Source organism: Lampris incognitus, chromosome 8, assembly GCF_029633865.1.
Source record: "Lampris incognitus isolate fLamInc1 chromosome 8, fLamInc1.hap2, whole genome shotgun sequence".
NCBI classification, from domain to species: domain Eukaryota; kingdom Metazoa; phylum Chordata; class Actinopteri; order Lampriformes; family Lampridae; genus Lampris; species Lampris incognitus.
Genome location: NC_079218.1, coordinates 3106880 through 3121330, shown reverse-complemented (window position 1 = coordinate 3121330; position 14451 = coordinate 3106880). Strand labels below are relative to the sequence as shown.

Below are 14451 nucleotides of genomic sequence, written 5' to 3'. Positions count from 1 at the left end.
CTATAAAAAATGTATATATGTATCAAGATGAAGTATTTTGGCACTCTAAATATATGAATAATTAAACAGATAAATAAATAAATAAAGCAGGCAGGTTTTCCTGGCCTGGTTAGGCCCATACTTGGAAAGAAACAGGCTTTTCAGAGGATGACACAACATGCACACCTACGGCTGCCGGCATAATATCCTTAAAATATTCAAACGTGTAATGGCTGAGCAACGCGTCAGCTCTCCGTATGGTACTCAGCGTAATCTAACCACGGCAGGGTTCAGAATAGCACTTCATTTTACCGTCGACCAGAAAAACTGAACCGGTCAGAATGTTCTCAGAACAGGCGCCCTGACCAACCAGAGGAGGTCAGGGCGCCTGTTCGGGGGGGGGGGGGGGGGAATAGCGTGATCCTCCCACGCGCTACGTCCCCCTGGTGAAACTCCTCGCTGTCAGGTGAAAAGAAGCGGCTGGTGACTCCACATGTATGGGAGGAGACATGTGGTAGTCTGCAGCCCTCCCTGGATCAGCAGAGGGGGGAAGCAGTGACCGGAAGAGTGGGGTAATTGGACGGGTACAGTTGTGGAGAAAAAAATGGGGAAAATCCCCAAAAAATAAAATAAAATAAAAAAAGTTCCCAGAAGGACTCAGATGGACGTGGTCGCTACATGCTGCCGCCACCTCTTAGCGGTTCTCCGTTACTCGGTTTTAAACGGTTATTGTGTGACTGTTCTCATTGCTAGAGTCAGAACTCACATTTCAATAACCTCCCTACCTCCAGCCGGGCAATACCGAAGTTGCATTTATTATCTTCACATTATCTGCGGTGCATTGGGAAATCAAACCTCAAGCCCCCTGATCCACCTTTAGTCCTGCTAGGCCGGTCCAGTTTTATTGCTTATGTAAATCACGGCTGACCTTTTTCTTATGCAGAGATTTACAGCGGATGTTTTTTCAAGCCGAATCTATTTAATTTTGTATACGTTCATCAAACACTGAGCTAAATGTATTATACTGTGTGAAATCTGAATCGGTGCTGTTGGTTTCGGAGCGTCCGTATATTTCCTCATACTGGGCTGAGAAGAGAATAGCTTTAGAGGAAGATGCTGGCCTAAAAAAAAAAAAAGGCTTGTTCTACATCAGTTAGTACTTTGGTGCTGTCTAAAAACTCACTCTCTGAAGGACAAATTTTAATTTCCACCAATATTTGAAGAGCTTTTCTGGTTCATTGCAGAGTATGTTATGAAGAAAGATGAAATATACGTATATGACAGATGCATCTACCTACAAGTAGAACGAGCCAGATTTAAGCCAGTTCTGTGAATGTTGTGAAACATTTCAAATGACCCCAAGTCCATTCCACATTTATCCATTAAACCCCAACCTCAGACATCATGCCTGTAAAACGGCATCACGTGCCCGACCGACAAACTGGATGCCGCTTGTATTCAGCGGGCTCTTTTCCGCAAAAGCATTGGCCGAAGCCAAAGTTAATATTACACAGACACCTTGATTATTCTCCTGGCTGCAGAGACCATGTCAGTAATTTTCTTTGCTCCAAGATTTTCAACAAAAATGACCTACTTTTTAAGACTTTTTCACTGCGGAGTTCCATCTCAATATGCAATTTCATGGTGATTACAGGAGGTCTGCATGGAAGCTAGCACTGTAAAAGACATCCTTTCTTTAATTTGCTGTATGTTGCCTTCTGTCGGCAAACAGTGCCCTGTTTTCTGACACATGATGCTGCCCAGCAATTTGTGTTTAGCGTTTCCTAAACGATACCCTGGGTATTACCTCAGACAGATCATGAACGGGCTTTGACCTACTTTCTCCAAGCAGGCATCGCCCCTGGTGAAGTAGGCAGACAATACACCTTCTGCATTTGCATGTTTGCAGATGTGTAGCGAAATAATGAAAGTGAAAGACAAATGAAAGACGAATACGGTGGAGGAAAAACGATAAGAGTCATAAGACATGGCAGCTTAAATGAAAATTGGACTAACCCCCCCCCTCATTTTTTCAAGAACCAAAAAAAACAACCTCTAAGAAGCAGTAGATGCACCTATCCGAGTGCAGCTCATAATCACGAAGAAGTAAACACAAATACGTAAATTAAAAAATAGCTAATGTATAAGATTGCAATCCACGGTTAGGTTTTGCTATGGGAAAAAAAATAATTGAGCCAAGTGACAGGCTATTTCATTGCAGTGCTGCTGCCCCCCCCCCCTCAATTATTCCCGGTGATGAATTTCTGTTCCAGTTTGCTCTCACCATTTAGGCGTCATGGTATTCCTTGTTATTATATTAATTCTAAAATAACTTGAGCCCGCACTATCATGAATTTGCTGTGCAACATGCCGAAAATTACTTAGGAATATATATATATATTAGCTCTGTCACACACGGGAAATGCCACCATCGAAACAGGAAATACAGTGGAGCTGAACAGTCAGTGTGGACTACCACTGAGATTCATTGATAAGGTTCTGTCTAACAATTCGCTCAAGCTAATGAAAAGTTAAATAAAGCACCCATCTCTGCAGACAGGCTCCCAGCTGGGCAGTTCGGGGAGTGAAATATCATTGCACAAGTCACATGTGATAACATATGGGCACAGCAGTTGGATCTAGCAGGGTCGCATGTAACTGGGACGTTTGTGTGTTGAGATGTGAGCGACAACAGACAGGAGAACCAGGTTGACCCGCTGATGTGAATCCCAAGAGGTTTCCAATGGCGGGCGGTCACAACTTTCAAGTACTCCTTTTACTTGCGTTTAAATGGCCTTTGACCTTTGTAGACAACGTAAGTAAAGTAACTAGAGGACAGTACTTTTATTCCACTCAGGGCTCCACCCTAACTTATTTTCCCAAGAGCACAAAAAAAAAAAAAGTTCAAGTAACACAGTCTGTTAACAACCGACTGATTACATATACGGCCTGGCGGCCTGTCCAGGGTGTCTCCCCGCCTGCCGCCCAATGACTGCTGGGATAGGCTCCAGCATCCCCCGCGACCCTGACAGCAGGATAAACGCTTTGGATAATTACACACATATTGTAACGACCACGGATGAGTACACTCGCTAGCCCGTTGGCTAACGGGTCGGACCCAGAGACGTGAGGAGGAGCCCTATAGTGGCTTGAGCCACTGCCCCTTTGTCCTCATTGGCTGAAGTGCCCCTCTGGACCAATTTGTTTTATTATTATTATTATGTTGTTGTTGCTGCTGCTGTTAGTGTTATAATTACTATTACTGTTATTAGACCAACGCCAGTGTTCATGGAAACTGCAGTTACTTCAAATGCCCTCCAACAGCAAGACCTGGACTTGGCAGCTGCCTACACTATTGTTGATGGTGTCCAGAGCAGAATGAAGGAACTGAGGACTGAAGATGAATTTAAAGAGATTTACAGCGATGCCTGCATTCACACAGAGACGGTAGACACTGAGGTGCCTGAGGTGATCCCGGGGCAAGCAAAACGCTGGAAGGTACCAGCGAAGCTAAAGCACTGCTCCACATTGGCAATTGAGGACCACCTGCCACAGACTTTGGAGGAGTATTACAGAGGAAGGCTGTACTTCACCTTTTTGGACACATTAACTCAAGAACTGCAGAGGCGATTCCAAGGCAAAGGAGGCAACACTGACTAAGCCCTGTTGGCACTGCACTGCATGACAAATCCGTTGAAGTGGAAGGAAAGTGCAAATGGCCAAGCACTTGACACTGCTCGTACTCTCTGTGAGTTTTATGGTTTCCAGGAGGAGGAGGACCAGCTACGAACTGAGCTGAGAGTCTTCCACTCTGCATATACATGCCCCAAGAAGAGTGCTCAGGCAATGTTGGGAATATTCCAAGAGTTCAATGCCCAATCCGTGTTTCCAACACTCTTCAAGTTGCTGAAGATCTATGCGACGCTATGTGTGTCGACAGCCACTGTTGAACGCTGCTCCTTCTCCTTGTGTGCGTTCTGAGGTGGAGACCAGGGGACGGGCTCCCAGGCTCCCATTAGGGCGGAGGTGGTGCCATCCTGATCCGTGCATGTGCACCGTGCCTTCAGCTGGCTCAAGCAAACCCTTTTTCTTTTACAAGCAACGTATTTTGCGAGTTCTAATACTTTTATAATTTAAGAAAATGAGTTATCACGTTGAAGCATAGTTCATTAAAAATAAATAAAGGTGCCCTGTTCAACATGAAGTTAAATACAACATAAATGCTAATGTGTTAATTTGCACACTTACCAGCAAAGTTGTTTAAAATGAACTCAAATAAGCGATTGTTTTCAGTTCAGGTTCACATGGGCCCTCTTGCAGCGTAGCGGATCATAAATATCATATAAGAGCCTTTGCTTTATTGCTTTAACTTACACCTTTCACAACTGGAGACTTCCGGAAACCTGCAGCTCTTTTTCCTCTGCGGCAGTTTTGGCAGCGCCGTGCCAGGTGCACTGTGCTGATTACGCTACAGCGCCACCACACCGGCGACGGCGTAATGTCGCAAGTGCAGTTAAAAATGACCTCCACCGAGCGCAAGGCTCCTCCTTTATACAGGGTGTTTTTCTAAGACCCCCGTTGAGAGCTGGAGGCGGGACGGGGTTTGACGGAGGCGGCCGCCTCGTCCCTCTCTATGCAGGGAAACCCCGGACTCTGACTACTAGACGCGAAGGATATCGGCTGTCCACCTGCTTTTGTATGCTGGCCGTCCGGCACGCCCAGCCAGCGGGGCCGCCCTCCGCCATGTTAATCCTAGCGTTAGCATTAGCCCCAGGTCGTCGTCGTCGTCTTCTTCTTCTTCGTCTTCTTCTTCCGGCTTGTTCCCCGACCCTGTGAGGGCACAGCGCCGACGGCGGCCTCGTCTACCGCGTAATGATTTGGCAAAGATGTTTCGCCGGACGTTCTTCCCGACACAACCGCCGCGTCAGCTAGACCCTGCGACTCCCCCTCGCCGGGTCCTTCTTTCTCCTCATCTCGCTTTTCTTTTTCGCTCCAAATAAACATTAATGGGCTTCATTTCTAGCGACGTCTTTGGGATGCTTTTGAAACGCGACTATCCCTGGCTGACTGCGGTAGGTTGTCATCTTTACTCGTAAATTGTGTGTTTCCGGTTTGTACATATTTATATTTTGGGCGGGTAAAATACTCGCACCGTAGAGCCCTGCGAGTGCGTGTGCCATCCAGACAAACACCCCCTCCCCTGCTCTCTATATGGCAGCACTGTGCAGTCCTGAAGAACCCCCCCCCGACCCAGTGTTGTTCCTCTTCTTCAAACTGAAATATTTGCAGATTTTCAGCAATCAAACAAAACGGGAAAAGGGAGTGCGCTAGCTAGCTAGTCGACAACTATCGCTACCCAGAACCAGTGGCGCCCCCAAGGGGTGGCCAGGGGTGGCCACGGCCACCCTGATACTATCCCTTGCCCCCCCGCTGCCCCCCCCAGCCACGAGTGGCATATGCAGAATATGCTTCTGATTATGCATAATATGCTTCTATCTGATATCTTACATTAGGTGCTGTTCATTCAAATCAATAATGTATATTTTTCTTAACTCTCATATTGACAGTTTTCCCCTAGGCTATACAGTATACTACAACAGCATCATAGAATTCCCGAAATTCAGTCATGGCTTTTGGTTTTGGTGTGCCACCCCAAGATTTTCAGTGGCCCCATTTGGCCCCCCTATGAACAATTTCTGGGGGCGCCACTGGCCAGAACAGTTACAGTTCTGGAAAGGAAAAGATGGTACAGGTGATCGATCACCCATTTAAGATGGCTACTTGAGCTTAACGTTCTGTCATTTGGGACTCTTATTGGAAGCTATAATCAGTGTTTCACAGTACACATCTGTATCCTGCTGACCTCCCATCTTATTTACAGGTGTGTAAAGGGGACCACACTAATCCAGGTGTGGGCAGTCTTATCCAGACAGGGCCAGGGTGGGTGCAGGTTTTTGTTCCAACCAAGCAGTTGCACACCTGGTCCCACTGATCCACCAGCAGAGTCTTTGCTGAGGACCTTGATTAGGACACACAGGTGTGTAACTGCTTGGTTGGAACAAAGATCTGCACCCACACTGGCCCTTTCTGGATAAGACTGCCCACCCCTGCGAGAGATTTTCGTACTTTCACACCCTTTGCCTGTACTATATACTTGGCAGTAATGATAGTAATATTGGGGAGCACACAACTTCCAAGCCTGATTAAAGGGGTGGACACATTACCATTGATGCAATCGAAATAATTTTGTCCCCTGAAATGAATGTAAACATAGCCGTAGCTGATATCATACTGGGCAGGACGCTAAAAGCTAACCAGCTAGCTTATGTAGCTGCTGCTGTGTGTTCCAGTTTCCTGCGACATGGCAACCTATGCAGCTTCTCTTTCTATTTAGCAATTCATTGTATGATCTGTCAAGTTTAAAATGATAAAACGCTGGACAGAGTGAGATTTCGAGAATTACGGATTCTGCGAGGTTGGATTTTCAGCATCGGGGACATTGAGCACTTCTATTGGTCAAACGTGTTTGTGTCATACGAGTTTGCCGATCAAAGTTCACCAAGCATGACCTTTGGTAGGGAGCGGACAGATGAAAATTCTATGCACACTGATGTGGATACCTTTTCCCGCCATCCGCATGCGTTTGAATGGAAGTCAGTGGAACACTGAAGTGTAGTGTGAGTGCCCCTTTAGCCATCGTTTGGCCATCGCAATCGATTTTCAAGATCGGTCTGCGCTGATCGGGGGCATTTGATTTCATAAAAATCAAACATATTTGATTCGGTGTCAAATGTTAACTGCAAATTTCTTTTTCCTGGTATGATTTGCACTATCTCTAATTTTGTAGTGTGTCCCCCCCCCCCCTCGTGTTGGCTTCAGCCAGAAAAGACATGTTAAAACCAAGCAGTGGAATAACCAAGGACAAACAGTGGCTTCAGACCATAAAAGAACAAGTAAAAGAAAACCATGCAGTCATCTTCATGTTTAGTCTTCACTTGTGTGGACCTTTTTTGCATGCACACAGTGAGTGAACAAGAAAAGTTACTGCACAATGCAAATATTAGAGAAGGATAGCTCGATGCCCCGATGTTTTCAGCCAGCCATAATCTAAAGGACTTTGGTGATGCTAAAGGCACAATCTGTAATCTACGTGTAAACAAAAGGGTAGCCCCACTACCAAAACCTCAAAACACAGGAATGGAACCTGACACCAGTCCCAAATTGACTGGCAGGTCTCATCACACATGGACTAACACTAGACAACAACCAAGTGAGTGTTTAATGTTTTCTGAAGTTGTAAAAGGGTTGTTTACGTCAGTAATGTTTGTTAAACAACTGGTCGAGAACAGCACAAAATCCCCATTTCCCAGTAACTCAAACCTTTCAATTACGCATGTGAGTAGCTTAAATCTATATGGTCCAAAAAGCTGTAGATCCGGCCTTTAAGCTGGTACAGAGGATAGGTTAGTCCTTCTATAGTCAGCACTTGGTATTCTAGGTAGGTCCTCCAGATTCAGTGTGAATTTAAATCCCTCTGTGATTTATAGGGCTACAAAACTTGATGTACATACTGTATTTCAAAAGGTGCTTTTCATCATCTGTATTCCACGAAAGTCTGAAGTCTTATATAACAGTCGCTGCCTTATTAGAGCACTCATGATAAGTAAGTTTTGAAGCTGGTTGTTGAAACTTTTATTAAGAGCTTCCAACCAGTAGAGTGGTTGATCTCATTCTTGGTTTCGTCTACATAATATTCTGTGTAATTCTCTGTAAATGTGCCTCCATCTCCTCCTCCTGAGTACTATTCAAAACTTGAATGGCTGCCAGATTCTTTAATTCAAATAAGAACCATTGAACTATCGAAACCAATTTCACACATACGTTTGTTCAAGTATTTTCAGAACAATAATGATGATTACGATCACTTTGGTGTGCCATTGAATAACAGTGGCTTTGCAAATACAAGGTTACCAAACCTTCAACACAATAGTGTGATGAGGATGATATGACTTTTCTGGTGAAAATGAATAACTGTAGTCATTATCATAGTGGAACTGTAAAGCTCGTTAGCTCACCTAAGATAAAGTCTCAGACCGTTTTTTTTTTTAGAAGAATTTGAGTGGCTCCAAGAATCTAGCAAGCAGAAGTGAATGCTGATGGAGCACTTGCCGATCCTATTTTCTGATCTGATATACCCAATTTACAGCTGATTAAGATGTAATCTATAATCTTATCTGGCTAAGGAAAAATGGATATGAATGTAAGGTATAAACCCACGTTATACACATTGTGATCTGAATGTAATCTGATCTGACCTCCAGGGGATTGTAATTGGATCTCATTTAGCGACAACCAGGTGTAAATATCATCTTTATAGTGTTCTTGTATTGATGAGACAGCACCACTCACAGGGAGGAAATGGACAAATGGACATTGTGACTCATTTTCAAATCATTGTGGATGCATTCACACAACTATGTAATTCCATTGCAGCAAAAACCTTGTTTAAATTCCTGTTGCCTGATACAAGAGTCATAGACGACTCCCCCCCCTTCCATGGTGAAAACGGAGTCCTAATGTAAGTCCACTTTTTGTACATCTCATTGATTTTGATCTCAGCAATAATAATTACACTATCTAAATCTTAGACCACTTAAGGTAGGATGGCAAAGAAACACACCACAACAACCAAACCTCTTTCATTATAGCATGTAAAAAAATAAAAAGAGAAAAATCATCTGAATTTAGTGTAATATTCACTGACCGATAACACTGCAAGTGAATAAACGTTTCACTCATCAACTTTACAGGGAACAGGCTCTGTCTCCACTATTAATATAAATACAGCAGCTTCCATTTACTCTGTTAATATAAATACAGCAGCGTCTATTTACTCTGTTAATATAAATACAGCAGCTTCCATTTACTCTAGTCAGGCAGATGGGCTGATGTACTAGAAGTGAGCGTATCTTAAGGAGCCACCTGACTCTTGTTGCATGGTTGTTTCACAGTTATTTACTGACCACTTTACAGGGGCATACTTGGTAAGACTGGCCACATCTGCAGTTCACATCAACCTCCGTGTCCAGTCAACGGGAGCGTTGGTCAGCGGATTAGCACCAATCAACCTCCTTTTTTTTGTCTTGCGGCTTTGGAAAATGATAGTGTTTTTTTCTGCACAGCCACCCAGTGGAAGGATAGGATTTATAGAGTCAATGCAACGCGAGGCAGTGTTGGAAAGTGTCACAGAGGCCGTCTGATGTGTACAAATAACAGGGATTTGCTCAGCAGAACAGGATCATGGGGCTGTCGCTGTGCCTATTAAAGGGTTAACATAGGCTGCTGCGGAGGTGGCGTGTGGTTAGGAGGATGGCTGCAGACTGAAGTCACTGGAGTTGTTAATGACCGGTCAGTAGCGACAGCTGCAAGCGGTTAAGCCGTCACCAGCGAACCCATTTCTCTGTCAGCCTGCAGTGGCTTTGCCTTAGTGGCTGTTTTGTGGTGAGCTGTTTTTGTGTCTGTGTGCTGGTAGTTTAGCGCCAGTGGCAGCAGTTACAGTATAGCTTAAGGAAGTTTTAGGAAGATAACTGTAGAAATGTCATGCCCTGAAAATGGTGTTGTTGATTAGCTAAGGATGCCAAGGAAAAAAGGAACAAACTGCAAAACAACTCAGACAACGCAGGATTTATGAGGACAATGTTCCTTGGCCACCCATGGGAGACATGAGAACCTGTCTGCCTGTCATCTTGACAACTCTGTTGGTATGTACTGTAATGCAGTTAGTCGAGCTAATTCTATTTAGGAGCATAAACATGATTTAAAAACATTTACAACGGTAGTAATTACCAAATTATTACAAAGCAAACCTATGAGTGTGACACCTACAGAAAGTAAAAAGGCTATAATATTTTATATAACATTATTTGCTTGTTTGGCTTATGAATGTATTAAGATTTGTGATGTTTAGTCATGGAAAGTCAGGCATCCCTGCTGAGAACCACTGGATTAGGACACTACCTTTATCCAATCTGTGAATACTGGAGCAGTGGCCATATGAGACTTAATGCTGGAGACATGTCTGGAGAGCCAGCCACGACCCTGCGGGCAGCACACTGCTGCAGCGTGGGGATTCATGTGGCCGCCGCCAGACAGCTAAATTAGTGTATTCTCATGGAGTCCTGTGTGGACGGTGTGCCAGGAATCGGCTGTAAGAACGGCGCATCATGACTTGTTCAGTGTGTTAGTCAGAATTTCCGTCGTTTGACAGTTTTATTTTAAGAGTTTGGTACTTGTTTTAGTGTACATGTTCACTGAGAGAGAAAGATGGCTACCTTCCTCTGAAAGCTCTCATCTTTCAGTCACCTTTCTCTTTTCTTTTCTTTTTTTACTTCTTGCCCCTTTTCTTCCCCATTGCATTTGGCCAATTACCCCACTCTTCCCAGCCGTCCCGGTCTCTGCTCCACCCCCTCTGCTGATCCGGGGAGGGCTGCAGACTACCACATGCCTCCTCCCATACATGTGGAGTCACCAGCCGCTTCTTTTCACCTGACAGTGAGGAGTTTCACCAGGGGGACGTAGCGCGTGGGAGGACCCCGCTATTCCCCCCTCCCCCCCGAACAGGCGCCCCGACTGACCAGAGGAGGCGCTAGTGCAGCGACCAGGACACATACCCACATTCATCTTCCCACCCGCAGACACGGCCAATTGCATCTGTAGGGACGCCCGACCAAGCCGGAGGCAACACGGGGATTCGAACTGGCGATACCCGTGTTGGTAGGCAACGCAATAGACTGCTACGCCACCCGGGTGCCCCCTAGTCACCTTTTTCTTCAGTCATGTGTTGTGCAGGTGTCATGAAGAAACGGTAGAGGACATCCCACAGCTCAACACGGTGTGAAGAAGTTGCATTAAAAAACACCGGAAGATGCTTAAATTCTGCCTTTTCTTCCACAGAAACTTGTTTTACTGACCTTTCTTAGTTGCTTGAAATGTGAGAAATCAAAGAAGGATCATATCAAGCCGGTATTCAACCCTCCATGATGTGCCATGACTAGACACCTCTAATCAACATGACAGTCTGATTGTCATCTGACTTCATTGATGGAGTGCTTCAAAACATCAAGCAAAATGAGACGGGAAAGTTATTTAAAAAAAAAGGACTGGAAGGAGAAAGTGAAATTGACTCCATGTGACATCAGAATTGGCCTACAGATAAACTTGCTAAAATATTCTCATTTACATCCTCTCTTCTGGAGATAGTGAGTAGTTTCATAATCTGGAAAAGAATATCTAGCAAATTTTAATTAACAATTACAAGCATAGGTTTGTTTTTAGAGGCATGGCTTGTGGCAAATGTCATCAGGCCACTTTAAGATTCTGCACAGACTTCTGTTTCTTGGCTGTACGTGCTCTAACCTGAATAATACGCATTGCATACCGGCAGTAAAACTGACAAGTTTGTGTCCGGCATTATCAGTTTCTTTTTTGTAATTGATATTTTATTGAATTGTTGAAAGACAGGAATATAAACAAACAAAACAAGGAGAAAAGGATATATGCAGATACAACCTAAAACAGAGGACCAAGACATTAACTAGAGAGAAAGAAATTAAATTACAAGTAAAATAATAGAAAAGAGGCTGTGTTGTAGAGAAGACCAGCTGAGCGTGTGTGTGTGTGTGTGTGTGTGTGTACATGGAAGGGAGCTAAGCCTTGAGTTTGTCTTTTAAGGGCCAAGAAATCGTTCCTGTTTCAAATAATACCCTTCTACCCTGCCCAGCAGAGAGAAGGATGCTCGTTCATATGCCTCCGCCTAGCAGCAGATTATGCCCTTCAGTGACTGATGGTGCATGGGCTGACTTCCCCTGCTAGACAAGGAGTCTCCCAGCCAACATAACAGTCTGGACCCATTCAGTATAGATGGAATTGTCTTTCAGGATGGGCGGGTACCCCGACAGAAATAAGTGAACGCAGAGTGGGACACCCTGACCAATAATTGTCTAGATATAATCATGAACTGACGTCCAAAAGTCCCGTACTTTGGGGCAACGCCATGAGACATGAGTTCACGTGCGTTCGTCAGGGCACTTCCAGCGTCACCCAGATGACCCAGGGTCACCTTTAAGCTTAACGCTATACAACGCTATACAATCTAGAAGGCATCCAATACATTGTTAAAAATCTTAAATTGAATTTACCTAAAGCGAATGTCACATGACATGTACTTTGAGTTATGTAGGATGTCGACCCATTCTTTTTCTGCACGTGTAGTTACAAAAACTGTTCCCATACAGTTTTCAGGGCGCTGACAATGCTGTGTTTCTGTAATATCAGAGTAGTAAAGTGATGCTTCATGACCCCTACCATAGCTTGAGATAACGAGTGTCCCGTGTCTCCCGGTCCAGTCAGTCGTTGTACTACGTCTCCTAGTTTAGCTTAGTCAGAGGTCTTCTCAGCCATTCATGGTCTTAGTAAGTCAGCCCATTACCTTGGTCATTGTCTGTTGTCTTTCCTGTCTTATCGTGTCAGTTTCTGCCCCTGGTTTTGTCCTCATTCAACCCCATGTATCCTACACCTGTTCCCCACCCCTTGATTAGCTCCAGCTCATAGACTGCCCTGGTTTCCCTGTTCACTTGCCAGATCGTCTTGTGTGTACAGCCAAGTAATCCGGCATCCTCTTGTTCACTCTGCACATCTACCCGCTTTTGGAGTCTGCCTGTTTTCTGGACCTTGTTTCTCTTGCCTGCCCTTGTCGGATCCGTTTGCCCGTTTGGACTAAAAACCCGGTAACTAGAACTTGTGCTCTGCATCTGTTTTTGCTTGTCTGCCTGCCCCTTGTGTCTCTGGTCATCTGTTCGGGCCGATTCCTTGTGTACTGACCCCTGCCTGTTGTTGATCATTAAACCGAGTGTTACTGTAACCTTCCTGTCTGTGAGTCGTGTGTTTGGGTTCTCATCTGCCAGTTTCCCTGGGAAATGTGACAGAGGGAGAGTCTCTGCATTTTGGGGGGGCCGAGGGTGTTTTGAAAACTGATTTCAGCAAACTATTCATTTGCACATACTGCCAGTATTGTTTGTGCAACTCAGGTTCAGCCTGTAGGTCGTCGGAAGGATTTGAGGTCCTGCTCTATGTTAAGGTCACCAAGCACTGCTATACCCTTCTGCACCCATTCTTAGGCTTTACCAAGACGTAGGCCGGGATTGTACCATATGCTAGAGGTCATGTTAAGGAAGGGGTCAAAATTGAGAATCTTTGCAGTCTTCTTCCAAACTCCCTTAAGGCATGACAGTACGGGATGGGACTGAGAACTTGGGGGCAGAGAGGCAGAAAGATAGGCAACCAGCGGAACAGCAGGGCATGCATGTGCTTCTGCACTAGACCACAGGGGTGCCCGCTCTGGAGGGAGAGACCACTGTGCCAAGTGCTGTAAGCAAAAGGTACAATGGTGCGGGAGTAGGTTCATTATCGCAGTTTCTTTAAAGTTGTTGACTTTTACAGAAAAAGATGAGATTGCTGCACCCACTGTTTGAGTGGGACGTCGTGTTTTGGCTGTTAGCTGTTTTGAAGCACACACATACTTCAACAGTGCTTCTTTGACTACAGCCCCACCTCCTGTGGTCAGCCTGCATGTGTGATCAAGCAGCCAATACTAGGGAGAAATCCCAAAATGACCTAGGTAAACACCAATACAGAATCTGAAATTTGACACTTGCAGGTAGCATTTGCATAAACACATACATTTCCATTTTTATTTTTCAAAGACGGATTAAAAAAAAACAAGACACACATGAAACATACTTTACGGATTTTAAAATCCAGAATGGAATAACAACTCCATATTCAGGAAACGGAGCAGTAACTCTGTCGGTGAGGTGGCCCGATCTACATATTCAATGTAAGGGCACCCTGTGTGATGTAGATGTATGCAAAGTAGAACAGGTTGCACTGCTGTGTTTCCACAGATAAGCAGCCATTTTTGTGCAGCTATATCCTAAAACAATGGCCATTATGTGACCGTGCCCCTGTGGAGTGGGCTTATACATGTTGAACATTCCTCCCTGCTGGAAAGCCCAGGAAATGTAACAAATCTGATGGGAGGCAGGCTGTCTGGTCAGTGGCTCTAGTTCTGGCTGAGAAAGCAGAGCACACCAATAAGAGCCAAATGGAGCTGATGATGAAACGGTCATGTAGACATCCAAGGCATGCGTTTCCGGCACATAGGCAAGGTCAGGATACAAAGGCACATTAGAAATGGACCTTAGATCAAAGGGACCTTAGGAAACCCAGCACATTAGGACCACCTAACCTTCTGGATAAGACCAGGACTAAAAACCTGGAAGTTTTAGAAGGCAACCGGTTTGAAGGGAACACCTGATAGGCAGAGGAACACCCTCTCCCCTTTAAAAACAATATCCTTCCCCTGCATCTCTGACAATTAGCCTTTTCAGTAAAAGCCTGCACAATTCTGTGCTC

The 14451-nt window shown here is 44.8% G+C and overlaps 1 protein-coding gene across 1 annotated transcript in view; it reads right to left on the bottom strand.

Annotated features, from left to right (window-relative positions):
• Nucleotides 1–14451, bottom strand: part of ntm (neurotrimin) — a 173657-nt gene that overhangs the window by 27937 nt on the left and 131269 nt on the right. The window lies entirely within an intron of this gene.